At 42.3% G+C, this 21,001-nt stretch overlaps 1 pseudogene; it reads left to right on the top strand.

The window, feature by feature from the left end:
• Window positions 1-16,510, top strand: part of LOC122556987 — a 38,295-nt pseudogene extending 21,785 nt beyond the window's left edge.
• The last annotated feature ends 4,491 nt before the right edge of the window (window positions 16,511-21,001 follow it).

Genomic DNA, 21,001 nt, shown 5'->3' with positions numbered 1-21,001 from the left:
GTGGTTGGTATATTGGGTCCAGGTCGATGTGCTTATTGATTGAATCTGTGGATGAGTGCCATGTCTCTAGGAATTCCCTGCCTGTTCTCTGATTGGCTTGTCCTTTAATAGTAGTGTTGTCCCAGTCGAACTCATGTTGCTTGTCATCTGCGTGTGTGGCTACTAAGGATAGCTGGTCGTGTCGTTTCGTGGCTAGTTGGTGTTCATGGATGCGGATCGTTAGCTATCTTCCTGTTTGTCTTATGTAGTGTTTTGTGCAGTCCTTGCATGGGATTTTGTACAGTACATTGGTTTTGCTTATGCTGGGTATTGGGTCCTTCGTTCTGGTGAGTTGTTGTCTGAGAGTGGCTGTTGGTTTGTGTGTTGTTATGAGTCCTAGTGGTCGCAGTAGTCTGGCTGTCAGTTCGGAAATGCTCTTGATGTATGGTAACGTGGCTAGTCCTTTGGGTTGTGGCATGTCCTCGTTCCTTGTTCCTTTTTTATGTTTCTGAACCACTGTCTGTACGCTTCGGGTACCTACTCATAAGCTTGCAAAATAGCCTGCTTGACCTCTTCATAATCTCTTGACTGCTCATCTGACAGCGCAGCAAATACCTCACTAGCTTGTCCGACCAGATTAGTCTGTACTAGCATTACCCAAAAATCCTCGGACCACCCCATCTGCCTCGCCAATTTTTCTATTGAAATAAAGAAGGCTTCAACATTTTCTCAGCAAATTGTGGCAGAGGTTTGACATATTTTTATTTATCACTACCTTCTCTTTTAATCTCTATCCTGTTAACTTGACTTTGCTGACTAAGTTGCAACTTCTCAAGTTCAAATTCTCTGTCTTTTTGCTCTTTCTTTCTTTTTCCTCTTTCTCTTCTTATCTCCCTTTCTTCTCTCTCTCTCCCTGCTCAACTAAGAACCAATTCTCTCTCTTTGTTTATCTTCTAACTCCATTTTCCTCAATTGTAATTGAACTTTTTCTAATTCGACTGCACTTGTCTGTTTCACTGACACACCTAAGTGTTTGAGTAATTCCCTCACAATTTCAGCTTTACTTTGGTCCTTGGCTAAACCCAATTCTAACCTCTTTCCTAATTCAAAGAGTATGGTCTTTTCTTTTCTTTCTGAACTTTTTTGGCAAATTTGGGAATCATCTTAAAGTCCCTGAATCTCTATAGCGATTTTAAGGGCCATTTTTTTCACTTTTAATTTAACCAACCACAAGTGACCAAAATTAAACAAATTGTCTCACCTCCTTTTATTTGAATTTCTAGGACACTAAACAGCAAATGTTTAAACCTATTGGGCTTTTTTTTGTACCCATAATCAATTCAAATCTGTCCAAATCTCAGACTGGATCTGTGTAAACCTGTTCAAATCACAAATCCAAGCCCCAAAATGTTCAAATCTTGGCGACGAACCCCCAAACAATTACAACACGGGGTAAACCCCTCTGCTAATTTAAACCAGCCACACAGAAAAGCTCAACTCATGCCATAATCTGTCAAATTTTGCTGAGCAAAGAACTATCACAAATACCACTATTTTAAAAAAATTAACAATTTTATTTTTTCAGACCAAAAGAGAACATTAGAGAATGATTACTTTTTTTTAGATTAGATTAGATTCCTTACAGTGTGGAAACAGGCCCTTTGGCCCAACCAGTCCACACCAACCCTCTGAAGAGTAACCCACCCAGACCCATTTTCCACTGAATGATGCACCTAACACTATGGGCGATTTAGCATGGCCAATTCACCTGACTGGCACATCTTTGGACTATGGGAGGAAACCAGAGCACCCGGAGGAAACCCACACAGACAACGTGCAAACTCCACACAGATAGTCACCTGAGGCAGGAATTGAATCTTGGACCCTGGTGCTGTGAGGCAGCAGTGCTAACGGCTGAGCCACCGTGCCACCCTCTTTCTCTTAACAACTTCTCTTTCTAACTCCTTTCTCTTAAACCGATCTTTTACCTCTCACTCCACAATTCTGGTCCAATAAAAAAAATCCCTGATTAATATTTCCAAATTAAAAGTCATGTTTCAAAACTAGCCAGCTGTGTCGATTCTCCTTTGTAGATTTTCCTGGTTCGTCTTTTCATCGATCTTTTATTGCACAAAATTCTAATGTTCAGGTACCTTTCATAGAGCTATTCTGTTGGCAGTCTGTGTTTGTTGGTGCTCTTTGCTGTTCTCCCACTACTTGCTCAAAATGTCCGATTTTATACCCCAAAACATTGGATCATTTCATTGGTTTGATGTCATCCAAAACAGTGAAATTCAAATTCAATTGGATTTTGGTACCTGGGGCATAATTTAAATTGATTGGCTGAATTTGAATTTGTTTTGTAAACATGGTAATGCAGTCCAAGCTATTTGTGTCAACCAAATGTTATATTTTTAAATCTTTCAACACATTCTGTGCCTCTCTAAGTCTATGCCAGCTTCCACTCTTAAAAGTACAGTACACACCTACACCTTCATAACATCTGTTAACATATTATCAACAATGCCATGAACTCTTATGTTACCTTTTCATTGAAATCCAAATGTATTACACTGGCTGCTTCTCCTTTATCAACACTGGTAGTTAGATCACCATACATGGGGCAGGAGATACACCTCAAACTGATCAATAGCTAAATCATTATTGGACTATGTGAGGGTGGCTTGCTCCAAACATTTAACATCTCCAACTAAAGATGAGTCCAAGATATGGGGATTGAGAGACAAGTCTAATCAGATTGAATGTGTTGATGACCCTAATCGTTACGCGTGTTTGAATTGTGCTGCCTCTCCGGTGAACCTCACACAAAGTACAAACACTTTCCAGGAACTTGGACTGGATTCCTGATTCCCCCAGTCTACTGCAGTCAGCATGGGCCCTCATCACAAAACTCTACATAAACTAACATCTGAGAGCTTCCTGTCAGGAAGTTGTAAAGTTCTATACACAGCGCCTGAGACCTCACAGCGCCTGAGACCCGGGTTCAATTCCCGCCTCAGGCGACTGACTGTGTGGAGTTTGCACGTTCTCCCCGTGTCTGCGTGGGTTTCCTCCGGGTGCTCCAGTTTCCTCCCACAGTCCAAAAGATGTGCAGGGTCAGGTGAATTGGCCATGCTAAATTGCCCGTAGTGTTAGGTAAGGGGTAAATGTAGGGGTATGGGTGGGTTTCGCTTCGGCGGATCGGTGTGGACTTGTTGGGCCGAAGGGCCTGTTTCCACACTGTAATGTAATCTAATCTAATCTAAAAAAAAAGAGTGTGAGACATTACGAAGTTTCTGCTTTCAGCTGACCTGCCTTGAGAAGCATGGGGTTCGATTACAAGCGATGTGTCCTGTTTTTGTTGACACTAAGCTTCTGACAGATCTGAAATCAGTGAAGGTTCCAGACCACAAGGAGAAGCTTGAGATGATGATAGCCAACCTTGGAGTTCTGAAGTGAGTTTGAACATAATCAGGAAGTGAGGTGGAAATTGATAGGATGAAAACATGTACAAATACCTACATGGAGTATTTGTAAAGTAATGTCTTACAGAAATGACTGCTGTTGTATCCACAAAATGACACAGATTGATTTCTGAATCTTTGGCATTAACTGAGAATTTATATGTTTGATTTGATGAGTTTACAGAATGATGAGAGAGGAGATGTGGAAACTACCCTGGAATGCCGAATGGAAATCAATTATCTTGGCTGTTTCTCCTTTGTTGACCCTGCTAGTTAGATCCTCCCACATTGGGTAGAAGGCCTGTGGTGTGCAGCCTTAACACACTGGGAGTATTTGAGTTCTGATGGTGGGATAGTTTAAACTAACTGGATGAATGCTCATGATTACCATCTTACCTTTACAGGACCTCACACATTGCAGAGGGATTGTTACAGCTCATCATGGATCTGACCAGGAATGGAGCATCACTGAAGGTGTTGGATAATGGCAAACTTGAGTATGAAGCCCAACTTGCAATTCTTCCAGGAAATCTAAACACTACTTAGTGACGTACTGAATTCAAGCAACAGGGCACTCAGAACAACGGAAAGTTTAAATATTGTCAAATATAAAAGGATGAATATTTTAATTGGTGGTGCTGCTTTTGGTGTTTTCATATTAAATTGCTGGTTATAAATCAGAACTGATCAAGCTGTGTTATGTTTTCGTAAGAAGCATGCTGATGATACCATTGCTACATCATAGCATGTGACCAGAGTGTATAAAGATGTCAAACTCCATCTTACCTCCGATCACTTGAAGCATGGATTGCTTAACCCTGCCCCAATCACTTATGTGGTTGAGGAAAGTAACAATTATTCACAATAGTTAGCTGCATAAATATCAATTGGATTCTTTAATACCAATGTCCATGGCCAGTTTCGTATGTTACAGGAGGGACAAAGGTTTCAGAATAGTCACAGCTTTCACTGCTGAAGGAAAGATAAACCAATTTAATTCATGTGTCAGGTGGCCTTTACGGCAGAGGACAGAGAGATCTCCTGATCTGGTGAATGTCTGATGGCTTCTCCCTGTGTTGTTCACAGCCACAAGCTGTTCACATAGCTGAGAACAAATCACATAATTGCTCGCAGCAGAAGACTTTTGTTATCATTAAATGGTTACTAGTCCACAGACCCATCAGTTACATCTGACAGGTATTATGGACTATACTAAATCCTCTTCAAATTTAACAAGGAGCTAGCCTAGGCCCCAAATTCCCTCTTAGGTAAGGGCAAGTGTAAGATGCTCTGTTCCAGATAAAATTAAATTGGTTGCACTCCTCAGCTTTAAGCCAAATACACTTTATTCTTACCCTGCAGTTAAAATGCAAACATAAGGAAGTAGAAATTGAATAAATTCATTCTATTGGAAAACTTACCAGAATAACTGATTATCTCATACACAGTTCTGGCAGCAATCTCAACTCCAGCTTTCAGCTGTAACAGGGAGAGGACTAACAGACTCCACATACAGCTTCACGACCCAAGCAACTGCTGAGAGCTGAACAAAAACCTTGGTTCTGTGGGAGCCTGACTCCACCCATTCATGCTGCTTCTATTGGTCCAACTTTGATGTCCTCTCATATTTGACAGTTCTAACCTGGTAAAGAGGTGATGACTATCCAAGCTATCCATGCCTCTCTAAATTTTACATATATCTATCAAGTTGCCCTCAGCCTCCCACCCTCTTGCAAAAACAATCTAAGTTTGTCTAACCCTTCCTTTGAACTAATAAACTACAATCCAGACAATATCCTGTTCAGCTTCTATTGCATCCACTTCAAAGAGTCCAGATCTTTTCTATCATGTGACCATCAGAACTGCACACGATACTTCAAACGTGGCCGAAAGTAAGTTTCACACAGCTGCAACATGACTTGTCAATTTTTATACACGAAGTCCCGATCAATGAAGGAAAGTATACTGCATGCCTGCTTTATCACCTTATCCATCGGTGTTGCCTCCTTCAGGGAGCTGACCTCCCATAATACATCATCTCACACTTGTCCAGATTAAGTTCCATCTTCCATTTCTCTGTCCAACTTTCCAACTGATCTGTATCCTGCTGTGTCATTTGACAACCTTCCACAACTCCATTAATTTTCGTGTCATCAGCAAAAGTACTAATCACACTATCCACACTTTCAATCAAATCATTTATATAAATTACACATATCAGAGGTCCCAGCACCAATCCTTTTGGAAAACCCCTTGTCGCAGACCTCTGTCAGTAAAACACCCCTCAACAAAACCTTGACAAGGTTTCTCATGGGAGGCTGGTTAGGAAGGTTAGATCTAATGGACTACAAGTAGAAATAGCAATTTTGAACACCAATTAGCCATGAAACGACATGACCAGCTATCTTTAATAGCCACACACTCAGATGACAAGCGACATGAGTTCGACTGGGACAACACTACTATTATAGGACAAGCCAAACAGAGAACAGCCAGGGAATTCCTAGAGGCATGGCACTCATCCACAGATTTAATCATTAAGCACATCGACCTGGACCCAATATACCGGCCACTGCAGCGGACAGGTGGAACGGAAGCGGCAGAGACAAACCACTACAAATGCCAAAGGAAACATCACAGAAGCGCTTCACATGAGGCTCCCAAGCACTGAGGATGTCACCTAGACAGGGGACGAAACGTCTGGAACACAAATTCCCAGCTCGGCAACAGAACCACAACAACGAGCACCCGAGCTACAAATCTCCTTCCAAACTTTGATACAGATGTTCACCCGGACCATGCCCACCCAAAACCCCACAATCCTTCTCCCAAATCCATTTTCCTTACTTTTTCAAAGTGAAGGGGATGGATATTGTTGTGACAGTTCCCTGCTTGGGTACTGGGCGGGGGTATAGACCGAGTGAACTCAGATATTACGGCCCCTTACCCAATCAAACGCTCCTTAGTTTAAATGGTGAGGAACTATTCCAACCCATCGTGTGGAAACTGGCCATGAATTAGAAATGTGAGGGTGGGGGGAAGTGGGAGGCTGACAGAATATCAGTTTGGTGCAAAAACAAGAAGAAATGGGGAGAAAACTGATCACATTAGGAGGATGGGCGGCAATCTTTCTGTCTCTCTCTGATTATATATGGATGCCAGCAGCTTATGCAAACATTTACTCATGACAAGTTAGCGGCAAACACTTCATCAGGTCTGGAGGCAAAAGGCTAAAGTCTGCCGTCAGTGCTACAATGGAACTCCAGGGGAAAGTTGCGCTGGTGACTGGCGCTGCCCAACCATTGGGAAAGCAATTGCTGAAATCCTCCTGAAGAACGGCGCTAAGGTAACAATTCTGCTAGAATCAGTTCCTGTCAATTTCCCCGTGTAAAGAAAGGCAACCATTGCCCAGGCAGTGTCTTCAGAAATGCAGCCATTTGTGTTAACCTGATGACTGATCTGGAGCAAGTGGTGCATAAAAGCAAGGTTGAATAATAAGAGTTTTAAACTGAAACCGATCTGCAGGGTAAACTATATTCCATCAATTTACAGGAGTTACTTACGGTAAGTATACAATGGCAGAAGGTGTAACACCTGCCCATCCACCTCCCCTCTCCTCACTATCTAACATTTCAGAAATAAGTTCCAGGTGAAGCAGTGCTTTACCTGAAATGATTAGATTAGCTTAGATTACAGTGTGGAACCAGGCCCTTCAGCCCAACAAGTCCACACCGATCCGCCGAAGCGCAACCCACCCAGACCCATTTCCCTATATTTACCCCTTCACCTAACACTATGGGCAACTTAGTGTGGCCAGTTCACCTAACCTGCACATTTTTGGATTGTGGGAGGAAACTGGAGTACCCGGAAGAAACCCACGCAGACACGGGGAGAATGTGCATACTCCATACAGAGAGTCACCTGAGGCGGGAATTGAACCCGAGTCTCTGGCGCTGTGAGGCAACAGTGCTAACCACTGTGCCACCGTGCTGCCCATTTTCATTACCTTCAGCCCAACAAGTCCATACCGACTCACCAAACAGCAGCCCACCCAGAACTGTTCCCATACACCCAACACTACGGGCAATTTCGAATGAACAATTCACCTGACCTGCACATTTTTGGATTGTGGGAGGAAACCGCAGCACCCGGAGGAAACCCACGCAGACATAGGGAGTATGTGCAAACTCCACACAGACAGTTGCCCGAGCCAAGATTTGAACCCTGGTCCCTGGTGCTGTGAGGCAGCAGTGCTAACCACTGAGCCACCGTGCCGCCCAGTTCCATTTTTCTTTTTTTTTGGGCTGCCGGCATATTAAACCTGCTACCCTCTCAGGTGGGTGCAAAAACATCACAGGGCACCCTATAGCTAGGAGAGGTGATGGCCTAATGGTATTATTGCTAGACTGTGAACCATGAGACCTAAGTAACTTTCTGGCACCCGGCTCTGAATCCCACCATGGCAGATGGTGGAATTTGAATCCAACAAAAATCTGGAATTAAGAGTCCAATGATGAACCATGAATCCATCGACGATTATCAGAAAAAAAACCCATCTGGCTCACTGATACCCTTTAGGGAAGAAAGCTGCCAACTTTACCCAGTGTGGCCCACATGTGACTCCAGACCCGCAGCAATGCAGTTGACCCCCAACTGCCCTCTGGGCGATTAGGGATGGGCAAAGAATGCTAGACCAGCCAGTGACACCCACATCCCGTGGAAGCTTAGAGTCATAGAGATGTACAGCAGGGAAACAGACCCTTCGGTCCAACTTGTCCATGCTGACCAGATATCCCAACCCAATTTAGCCCCATTTGCCAGCCGCCTATATCCCTCTAAACCCTTCATATTCATATACCCCTGAAGTCACACCAACTGAATTAATTAGAATTAGCTTTATAATTTGAATTCAAATAAGTACAGTAAAAAAGTTTACAAGTCGCTACTTACGGTGCCATTTTGGTACACAGTACCTAGTTTCCCTCAGTGTCGCTGGGTCAAAATCTTGGAACTCCCGCTTCAAGGGATACAGCACCTTCCAAATCCATGACCTCTACCATCTAGAAGCACACAGGCAGTACATCCATAGGAATACCACCACCTGCAAGTTCCCCTCCAAGCCACTCACCACCCTGACCTTTATTTTAAACAATTGTTTATGAAGGAAATGGTGGTGAGTGGCTTGGAGGGGAACTTACAGGTGTGGTACTGGCCTGCCTACTGGAACCGGTGCAGTCCTTGTGTTGGAGGTGTGACACCACCCTATAGGCACCATCAACTGATGCAATTGGTGAGGAATCAGAAGTAATCCTTACCCCCTGAGATGAGGAGACTGCAAGGGTTTAAAGTGGCCATCATTTGCTGCCTGATTTACCATCATGGACTCGACGGGCTGAACAGCCTCCATCTACAATCAAGCTTTAGAGAGTCAAACTAGCCCAGAAACAGCAGCCAGAGCATCAAGAACACAATGGCTTTCAGAACTTGGAGACCATTTGATAAGAAAATGATAGTAAAATTACCAACATTAACTCGATCAAACAGCCACGTCAGAAAGCATGATTTGGAGATGCCGGTGTTGGACTGGAGTGTACAAAGTTAAAAATCACACAACACCAGGTTATAGTCCAACAGGTTTAATTGGAAGCACACCAGCTTTCGGAGCGACACTCCTTCATCAGGTGATTGTGGAGGGCTCAATCCTAACACAGAATTTATAGCAAAAATTTACAGTGTGATGTAATTGAAATTATACATTGAAGAATTGATTGTCTGTTAAGCCTTTCATCTGTTGGAATACAGTGATAGTTTCACTTCTTTCATGTGTAAATCACAAAACCTTTTTTTTAAAAAGTTGCATTCTCGGGTTAGCTGTTAACAATGGTGATAGCTAGACAATATGTTGAAGGTGTTAGCCCCCTGTGTTCTCTGTCTATGACCTGATGTTTAGATTGATTCTAATCTAAAAAGTGAGATAACAGAGTTTTACATAAATTCATGCAGTTTTTGAGCTCAGAGTTCTATATGAATGCATGCAGTTTTTGAGCAAAGTACAATGTAACCCTGCAAGTACAAATTCACCTCACAAGATATATGGGTGCATGTGAGCTTTTGTCTGTCTGCGTGTGTCTGTCTGTCTGGGTTGGGGGTTGTGAGTGTGAGAAGGTGTATGTATGCATGTGTAATGAGTGCAGAGTGTCTTAAGTCTGTGAGGGGGTGCATGTGTGAGTGTGGGAGTTTTGTGTCTGTAAGAGTGTGTGTGGGTGTCTGTGTGCTACAAATTCTGTGTTAGGATTAAGCCCTCCACTATCACCTGATGAAGGAGCGTTGCTCCGAAAGCTAGTGTGTTTCCAATTAAACCTGTTGGACAATAACCTGGTGTTGTGTGATTTTTAACTCTGTACGTCAGAAAGCAAACAGTCTATATATAGATTAACACAGGAATATGAAACCAAAATGTGTTAACCACAACAACCACAAGTATCCAGTGCTGCATGACTAGAGAACGCAACAGTTTCTGGTGGCTGAAGTCAAGATGCCTCTGAAAGGCTCCACAGTTATAAAAAATCAGTTTAATAAAGTTTATTTTCCTGTAAATAACTGTTAAAGTACTGAAACATTTGTTTGACAGATTTAAAAGAACTGTTGACCAAATTTTAACATATAATATTTATTAGTTGTCACTGGTAAATTGTTCTTAATCCACACCAGCAGGATCAGATTCTGCTGAAAGGTGGCAAGAAGTTCATCCTTAAGGCAAATTTCCACACCCTCGAGACCGTGCAAGAGTCTTCACAGAACTAGGAGCAGGAGAGGTCCATTCAGTCTCTTTAGCCTACTCCACTATTCAATACCTGCACCTCACTCCATCTAGTCTACTGTATTCACTGCTCACAATGTGGTCTCCTCTACACTGGGAAAGCAAAGCGCAGACTGGGTAACTACTTTGCAGAATACCTACATTCTGTCAGCAAAAATGAACATTGCAAAGTCATAGACTTATACAGCACAGAAACTGACCCTTTAGTCCAATCCCTCCGTGTCAACCAGACCTCTAAGTTGACCTTGTCCCATTTGCAGTATTTAGCCCATATCCTTCTAAACCTTTCCTACTTGCATAAGCTGTCCAAATGTCTTTTAAATGATGTAATTGTGCTTGCTTCTATCACCACCTTCAGCAGCTCGTCCCATACATGCACCCACCCTCTATATAAAAAAGTTGCACCTTAGGTCCTTTTTAAATCTTGGCCCTATCACGCTATCCTCTATCCTCTAGTTTTGGACTCCTGCACCCAAGCAAAAAGACCTTGACTATTCACCCTATCCATATCCCCCATGATTTTATAAACCTCTATTAGGTCGACCCTCAGCTTCCCATGCTCCAGGGAGAAACAGCCCCAGCCTACCCAGCCTCTCCCTCAAGCTCAAACCTTCCAATCCTGGCAACCTCCTTGTAAATCTTTTCTGCATATTTTCAAGTTTAACAGCATCTTCCCTTGAGCAGGGAGATCAGAATTGAACACAGAATTCCAAATGTGGCAGAGCCAATGTCCTGTGCAGCCGCAATGTGCCATCCCCATGTGATGATGCTGTCTCTTTAAGAAGGTTATTTTGTCCTGGGAATTTTTGAAAAGAGGTTGTAAAGGCTGAAGTGCAAAATTGGCTACTGTCGAGAGCTTAAGTAAACAACTTAGGAGGCCTTTTCGTTCTTTTTTGTAAAGTTGGAACAATGGAAGCAGCTTGAATGGGAGTGGCCAGTTCTCTTACACGAGGCTGTCTCATTATTTTTAGCTGTAGTGGTCAGAAGCTATTTGGGATCCCAGAAAGGTTGGAAGTTTCAGTGAATGATTTGTATGACCGGGCCTAAGCAAAATCCGTCAGATGTATTATGATCTCATGTTTCTCTCAGCTTGTTATGCTGTAAGAGGACAGAGCTCTGCAAGATGTACCCTGAGATCTTTATATCAACAGGCCACATTCAGACACAGTGCTGACATCATGAGCATGTCCTTTAAAGGTACATAGAATAGTATCATAGAATCCCGACAATGCTGAAACAGACCCTTCAGGCAGCAAGTCCACACTGACCCTCCAAAGAGTAACCCACAATAACCCATGCACCTAACCCACACCTCCCAGAGCACCAAGGGCAATCTAGTATGGCCAATTCATCTAAACTGTACGTCTTTGGATTGTGGAAGGAAACCATTCAGCGGTAACCCATGCAAACACCCAAAGAATGTGCAAACTCCACACAGAGAGTCACCCAAGGCTGAAATCAAACCTGGGTTCCTGGCACGGTGAGGCAGCAGGGCTAACTACTGAGCCACCGTGCCATTCCATAACATTCCATATCTGCTGCAAGACATGACGCATTTCCCATTTTCCAAAGAAAACCAATCCCAAACAGATAATTGTGCAGAGGCACATGTTGTCAGTTCAGTAAATATATACACATTTAATATAAGTTTTCACAAAATTAATAATTCAACTATGATATAACGTTCTGGAACTTTGATAAATTGTCCCAAGCTGGTGATCATATGATCACGTCGAGAGGTGTGTTTTTTTCTCGGTTCTTTCTTATTGAAAACTTGGTTGGTTTGCTGCAAGTTGCAGTCACTCAGTGTCATCACACAATTGGCATAGTTTTCTTCCTCTCTACATAACATTACTTTGTTGTATTAAGAATAAATAACTGCATGAAAAGCAACAGCAGAAGAAATAATACTAGCTCATACATTTAATCAGATATCACACAACATCAGGTTATAGTCCAAAAGGTTTATTTCAAATCACAAACTTTCAAAGCAGTGCTCCTTCATCAGGTGAACTAACCTGGTATTGTGTGACTACTGACTTTGTCCACACCAATTCAACACCAGCCCCGAAACATCATAGATTTAATGTCAACAAACAATCATACAGAATACATGATTGAATATTTTGCACAGTTTTCCCATTTGAACTGTTCACACATGTTATTACACACCTCTACAGCAGCTGGGACTTTAACTTGGGTTTCTCGGTTCAGGAGTAGAAATACAATCAATGCACCACAAGAAGAACCTTATTGAACGTGGAGATGTTCCAGACCAACCACCTTCAGCTGTTTCATGAGGTCAGAAATGGGGATGTTCTCTGAAGATAAGCTGGTTCAGGACTGATGGACTCTCTTTGACATTTGGCTTTCTATTTTACTTATTCCTAAAACTTTATAAAATAGTGCAGGATCATGGTGATAGTGGAAAAGCTTTTCACTGTATTTTAATGTCTTTCTTACCAGAAAATACATGTGACATTAAAACCATTAATTCATGATTGCGCAATGTTCAGTGCTATTCATGACTCCTCAATACTAAAGCAGTCCATCTGCAAATGCAATAAGAGCTGGATAATATCCAGGCTTGGATTGACAAGTGACAAGTAACATTTGTGCCACACAAATGCTAAGTTATGACCATCACTGATAAGAAACAATCTAACTACCGTCCCTTGACTTTCTGTGGTGTCACCATCACTGAATCCCCACTATCTTTGAGATTGACATTGACCAGAAAGTCAACTGGACCTGCTACATAAACACAATGCCAACCAGAGCAGATCAGAAGTTACAAATACTGTGGTGAGTAACTCACTGCCTGAATCCCCAAAGCCTGTCCACAAGGCACAAATCAAGAGTGTGATGGGGTACTTCTACCTTGACTGGATGGGTGCAGCTCCAACAACACTCAAGAAATTTGACACCATCCAGGACAAAGCAGCCCACTTGATTGGCACCACATTCCCAAGCATCGACACCTACCACCACCAATGCTCAGAAGCAGCTGCATGTGCTACAAATAGGATGCACTGCAGAAGTTCATCAAAGATCCTTGAACAGCACCTTCCAAACCTGTGACCACTTCCATCTCGAAGGATAAAGGTAGCAGATACACAGCAGCACCACACTTGAAAGAAGCCCTCCAAGTCACTCACATGCTGACTGGGAAGTTATATGGCCTTTCTTCACTATGTTTGGATCAAAACCCTGCAATTCTCTCCTTAACGGCATTGTGGGTTAAACCACAGAAGGTGCATAGTAGCGGTTCAAGAAAGCTGCTCTCCATCACCTTCTCAAGAGCAAATAGGACCAGGCATTAATTGCTGGCCCAGTTAGCAATACCCACATCTCCACAAAAGGCTCTGATTTCATGCTGCAGAGTTCAGTTGTGTCACATGACATGTTGGGATAGTTACCCAGGAAATGTTAAACAGCAAAGTCTTAAAACTCCAGGAGAACAATACAACTGAACTGCAATCATTCACATTAACCACCCAACCAACCATCCCCTTTTCATCCAACTGCTAGAATGGCAGCACCACTCCCAACGTAACTTGTGTGGCCCCCAATAGTCAACTAAACCTCTAGCACATTGACTGACAAATCCTCTACCTAACCAGACACGTTGCAATGACCTTTCCCCATCCCACTTCCCAACTCATTCCTTCCCATTGAGATTCTTCATTTCTGACCCAACACTCCACCTTGCACCCAAACCTGATTCAGCACTATCACCTTACTTGGCTTCTGATGCCCACGCCTGACAACTCCTGGCCTATCTACCTTGCTGACATCCTACCTCTTAATCTTCGTTTCACCCATTCTTCCCCACAACCACTTGTACATTACCCACTTGCTTTTCCTATGACAGAATCATAGATTCACACAGTACAGAAGAGGCCATTAGACCTATCAAGTCTCCCCTGATAAAAGTTACTCTGAATGTGCAGTCATCACACTTTCCAGCACTTGGCCCATAATATTCAATGTTATATCATTTCAAGAGTTCATTCAAGGACTTGTTAAGGGTTGTGAGGTTTCTCATCTCAACTACTTTCTCAGACAGTGCAGCCTGGATCCCCTCTAAACCTTCTACCTTTCACTTTAAAAGTATTCCCCCTTATTATTGACCCTTCTACCTTGGGAGATTAGCTGCTTGATATCCACCCGGTACATGCGCCTAAATCTTTTATACCTCCAACAGATCACCGCTCAATTTTAAAACACCACCAACAAACTTGATGCAATTTGAACCCACCTCCACTAAACATTAAACTGTGCCCCTCATTTAATAAGACAATGATGCTACAACTATACACCTTCTTCATCTACTGTTGCTTTTGGAAAAAGCTATGGGTCAACTGAACCCTTTACTCATTTTAATCCAGCAGCTCATGCCCGAGAAAGGAGATCTCTGCATAATGTCCTCCAAGAACGCTGCAACAAATCATTGCTGAAGGATTCTCCATTAGAAGAAGTTAGATGTAGATTTCATTTGTCTGGTCGGAGTTGGAATTAAGGTTTGAAATGGGCCATTGACTGACCCAAGCTCCATTCAGACACATTGACCAACCTGTACGTTTATTTTAGGATCCTTTGGGATTGAACCATGTTTTACCTCCTTTAGGTGAGTCTGTTGGATATCAATGTACCTACAGGGAAGGCTACCAAAGCTGCCTTTGGAAAGATCTATGGAGCTGAGAATATTTTGTTCCTTCCATGTGATGTAACATCTGAGAATCAGCTGAAAGGTACCAATTCAAACACTAATTTTAACAACGTGCAACAGACTTGCTCAATCTGACTGACTGGTTTCTAAACAGATACTTTGCTGCAACCTGTGGGTGTAAAAATCAGCTGGGGTGAGTGTGAATGGGAGTTACATTGTTGGCATTAGTAAGTTTATACACTGCAATATGATTAAGTATATTCAGTACAGAAATGTGATGCTTCATTGGGAGCACAGATTCCAGAATTCAATACTCTGTCTGTGCTCAGGCACCAAATGATACTGCTCAGCTTTTTCGTGTTCCTTGGTTTCAGAGTCTCAGCGTTCCTGGTGGAGAATCTCAGTCCAAGTGTCTCTTGTTTCGACCCTTGTGGTCCCTTCTTGGTCATGGTTTTGATGGTCCTGGTTTAATGCCCCAGCAGTGAGACCATATTCTAGTTTAGCATCTCAGTTCTTCTGATAATGGCTTTCAGAGTTTGTTCAGTTCTGTCCAAAAGAATAAGGCCTGTTGCCTCTTGCAGGGAAGCAGGGATGTCCCTCAATGGTTTGATGTCGCACACCATTACCATCTTGCAGATGTATATACAGAGGAGGGGAAGTGATTTTTGCAAATCTTTTTTTCAGGATCTTGGTTGTTGTTGATTGTGGGAAACAGAAAGCATGCTGGGAGCATTCCTCGCATTTCACACACCACCAAGAGAAGGGCTTCTCTGAGAATCTCCAAAAATTCTGGTTGTACATCAAGAGCATTTGGTGAAAAGTTGTGGCTAGGCCTTGATCAACCACATTTCCTGGGGAAAAGATCAGGAAAATTAATCAATTGTTTGCATATCAAGATCATTCTCGATAATAAAACATCTGACAACTCGGACAAAAAGTCTCATTTTCAGGAGAGATTGGATAGAATGGGGTTATTTTCCCTGCAGCAGAGAAGGATGAGGAGTGATCTGATTCAGGTACACAAAACTATGGAAGCAAAGACAGGCAGATTGTGAAATTCTCTTTCACGTGGCAGATATATCTAACACCAAAGGACGAAAGTTTAAAGTAAGTGTTTTCTTGAAGACCTGAGGAATAAAATTTCCATTCAGAGGGTGGTGGGAATATGGAATGCACTGGCTGAGAGGGCGATGGAGTCAGGTGCTCTTGCAATATTTAAGAAGGATCTGATTGAGCACTTAACGTGCCAGAGCAAAGTAGGTTATGGACCAAGTGAAGTAATGGTATTCGCATAGTTTGGTATTTGTTGGTCAGTATAGATATGATGGACTGAGGGCCTGTTTGTCTGCTGCATCCCTCTATGACTCAGTAACTGAATGAGTCATTCTGAGGAATGTGTTTAGTGTTGGCATGCTTGGTCGTAGACATTGCAAACTTTGATAACCGACTCTATTCACTGTCTTTTCCAGATGTTTTCAGCAAAACTCTTGAAAAGTTGCAGAGGTTGGACAGAGTATGTAACAATGCAGGGATTTTGATGAGGAAAACTGGGAGAACTGCTTCAGTATAAACTAGGTATCTGTCAATTGTATATTGTTTATTACTATTGGGTTTCATGTGAGCACACTAATTGATACTTACTGAAATTGGGATGTGGTTGAATTTGGAGATGAATGTTTTTAAGGTTTCATTCTGTAAATCAATGTAGGACTCAGCAAAGAACGGTTGTGATAAACTCCTTGACGCAATAGATTGCAACAGTATGTACTCCTCTGGTAGGTTGCTGAGGCTGAGAATAAAATTAAAAATCACACAACACCAGGTTATTGTCCAACAGGTTTATTTGCAATTAATAGCTTTCAAGTCAATGCTGTTGGATAATAACCTGGTGTTATGTGATTTTTAACTTTGTCCAGCCCAGTCCGACACTGGCAACTGAAAATTCATCTGAGGATAATTAGGTTATATCCTCGATCCCTCACTACCAGAGGTACCTCCATCTGACATCTATGTCCTTTTGAATCTGGTCAGCTCAAACAATGATGGTGGCACTGCACAGGCTCTTGCCGATGATGGTGAAAGACCATGTTTCTAAGCACCACTCACTAATGATGGACATGGAAGTCCCAGCAGAATGGTCAGATGCTTTCTTTTCTTCAGATCAAATGATTCTTATCATGGATGTGCTGTGATCTGAGATTGTCGGGAGAATGGATTGGAGGAGATAGATATGTAAGACAGAAGGATGGGAGCTGGTGACCAGCAATAATTTCCCTTGATTTTATTGACCTCACACCGTGACAATTTTTTAACTTGCTCAAGTGATGTGGGTGTAGTTGCCTGGGGACATTTGATAAGGTGGTGGTGAGCTCCTTCCTAAACTGCTGCAGTCAATGTTGATTAGATCCACCCAAAAAGCCATTAGAGCAGGAATTCAAGGATGTGGACCCAGCGGCACTGAAGGAACAGTGATATATTTCCAAGTCAAGATAGTGAGTGGCTTGAAGTGGAATTTGCAGGTATTGGTATTTCCATTGATTTAGAAGATTTTTCTTGGCAGTGTGGAGGAACAGAGGGATCTGAGTGTACAGGTACATAAATCCCTCAAAATTGCCACCCAAGTGGATAGGGGTATTAAGAAAGCAGATGGTGTTTTGGCTTTCATTAACAGGGGGATCGGGTTTAAGAGCCACAAGGTTTTACTACATCTCTCCAAGTCCCTGGTGAGACCACACTTGGAATTTTGTGTCCAGTTCTGGTCGCCCTACTATAGGAAAGATACAGAGGCTTTGGAGAGGGTGCAAAGAAGATTTACCAGTTTGCTGCCTGGACTAGAGGGGTTGTCTTATGAAGGGAGGCTGACTAAGCTCGGAATTTTCTCTCTGGAGAGAAGGAGGAAGAGGGATAACCTGATCGAGGTATACAAGATAATGAGAGGCATGGATAGAGTCAATAACCAGAGACCTTTCGCCAATGCAGGATTGACTGGCACGAGAAGTTTTAAGATATTAGGAGAACGATATAGAGGGGACATCAGAGATAGGTTCTTTATGCAGAGAGTTATGAATGCATGGAATGCGTTGCCAGCGTTGGTGGTAGAAGCAGAGTCATTAGGGACATTTAAGCGACTGCTGGACATGCACATGGACGGCAGTGAATTGAGGGGTGCGTAGGTTAGGTTATTTTATTTTACGTTAGGATTAATCCTCGGCACACCATCATGGGTCAAAGGGCCTGTGCTGTATTTTTCTATGTTCAATGTTAACTGTTCTTATTAAACAGCAGAACATATTTGTTAGGCTGATGACATATGTCTTCTTGATGTTTTTACGTTCTTATAACATTTCACACAACATGAACAAATATTGAAATGGAAGCTCAGGTTCTGTGAAGGCATCTGTTGTGTCAACAAAACAGGAAATGCCCATGAAGATGGGAGAGGATGATGGTCTGTTAACTGACAGTTATGGTTCAGTCATTACAAATTCCTGGCACCTTCCTGAAAAATCTATTTTTCATAATAATGATCTCGTTCATGTGAGACATTAAAACAACTCCTAAGAAACATTAGTAGGCAATTCAGTCCCTTTCAGTCTCTTTTACAGGAACATTACATATCCATATACAGCAAGGCTTGAACAATATTCAGACTTTGGCTGATAAGTAGCAAGTAATATTCACACCATGCAAGTGTAAGGTTGTGATCATCTTCAACCTGAAAGAATCTTACCCTTACCTCTTCACATGTAATGGCATTGCCATCACTGAATTCTGCATAATCAGTAGTCTGGGTTGTAGCATTGATGAGAAGTAAAAGAGACTCCTTTGGCTTCAAGATTAAGTCAAACACTGGGAATTCGGCCACAGATCACTTCCCTCTTAACTCTCTAAATTGTGACCACCAGCCCCAAAGCACACATCAAGTGTGTTATGGAATACTGTCAACTTGTCTGAATGAGTGCAGCTCAAACATCACTCACGAAGCATGACACCCTCCAGGATTCAATGGCCAGCATAATTGGCACCACATCCACAAATATTCACTCACTCCAACATCAATGCTAGGTCGCAGCAGTGAGTACCATCTATAATATACACTGCAGAATTTCTAAAAAGCTTCTTTGAAAGCACCTTTCAAACCCATGAACTCTCCTACCCTGAACAGCAGATGCATGGGAGCACCAGTACCAACAAGTTTCCCTTCAAGGCAATCACCATGCAGACTCAAAATGTCAGCGTTCTTTCACTGTGGCTTAGCCAAAATCCTGGAACTCCCTATCTCACTACTTTGTAGTGTACCCACAGCACATACACCACAGTGGGTCAAAAAGACATCTGACGATCACTTTCTGAAGGACAGTTAGGAATGGGCAATAAGTAATGGCCTGTTCAGTGATGCCCACATCCCACAAACAAATTAAAAATGGAATGTTTCTGTGTTTTTAAAGAGACGAGTCAGCATGTCGCAGCTGTTTCACTACTCTGTTAGATCATAATCTCTACATTAATTCCACTGAAATGTTTTTGCTTCTTATCATCAGACAACATTACCTAGCAACAAATTATCTTTCTCTTTATAGATTCAATCTTTCCTGATCAGCTACAGTTGTTTCGAGTAAGAATAAAATTTCAATCAATATTTACATGAAGAAATGCTTTTAATTCTATTCCAAAAAGATTTTGCTCTCATTTTAAATTGCCCTCCAGATGGATGAATTGCTTCATATCTACCCAATTTACCCACATTCTTTTCAAAGCTCAAAACATTTGAGGGAAGGGCAGCATTGTGGTAATCCAATGGGAGTAAGTGTGGTCTGCAGATGCAGGAATCCTGATGAAGGGCATATGCCCAAAACATCAATTCTCCTGCTCCTTGGATGCTGCCTGACCTGTTGTGCCTTTCCAGCACCACACTCTCGATTCTAGTAATCTAATGGCCCAGGCTTAATGCCCTAATGCCAGTCATTCAAATCCAACCAAGATAACTGGGCAAATGCAAGGTCAATGAATGGAGATCTTGAAGCTACCAGACAGTCATAAAAACCTGTCTACTTCTCTTGCAGGGAAGGAAATCTGATGGGAAATCTGATGATCTTACTCGGTCTGCCTATGAATGATTCTACCCCCACAACATTGTGGTTGACTCTAAAATGGTCTACCACAGCATATAGCTGCACACAAATACCACAGAAATGATAAATAAGAAGGAAAGTTGAAGGTCCTTCTGACATCAACTTAAGCCAGTGATGCCTATATTCCACAAATGAATAAATATTAAAGAAAATCTTACTTCTATCATTTTCTCAAAGGAAATGAGGATGGGCAATCAAAGTTGACCTGGGCAATGACCACTCCACCCAGGAATGAATAAAAAACCAACTCATTGCTAAGTGCGTTGAAGATTGAGACCGGTCAATCAAAACCACCATCACCAGTCACATATTGCACATCAGAGAATGTGCTCCTTATCCCTTCTCTCTGGTCAGCTGCCTGCTAGTCAATTTCCTGTCAATATCAGTGGGCTATGACCACACCCCATTTAATATAATCAATTCGGAGAAAGTGAGGACTGCAGATGCGGGAAATCAGAGTCAAAACGTGTGGCACTGGAAAACCCAGTAAACTACGAGTCATTATATTTATTCATTAACAGACTTGCTCAAAACTCACCACATTGATGTGAATCTGGACCCTAAATCCATCCCACTAACCAAATGACTGATTGACCTGTTCCATTTTACCAACCTGCTGATCCACCCAATGACCAATCTTCACATCACAGTAACCAGCTTGTTCATTCCACTGAATATCCTCTTCATTCATGGATCAATCGGTTTATTCCAGAAACCAGGTTGTCAAACCCATAGTTTGTCCATCCTGTTCATCAGATTTCCCATTCCACAAATTATTCTGCATCTTTCCACAGTGTTTTACTGTTTATCAATCTCCTAGCACCTGAATTTTTCCACTAATGCTTGAATGTATTCTCGTTGGGTGAATTTCAATGTAGCTTTCTAACCACATATATCTCTCTGCATTTTGCAACTGTCTGTACATCTCTGTATT

Source organism: Chiloscyllium plagiosum, chromosome 14 (genome assembly GCF_004010195.1).
Source record: "Chiloscyllium plagiosum isolate BGI_BamShark_2017 chromosome 14, ASM401019v2, whole genome shotgun sequence".
Taxonomy (NCBI): domain Eukaryota; kingdom Metazoa; phylum Chordata; class Chondrichthyes; order Orectolobiformes; family Hemiscylliidae; genus Chiloscyllium; species Chiloscyllium plagiosum.
This window is presented reverse-complemented; position numbering and strand designations above follow the sequence as displayed.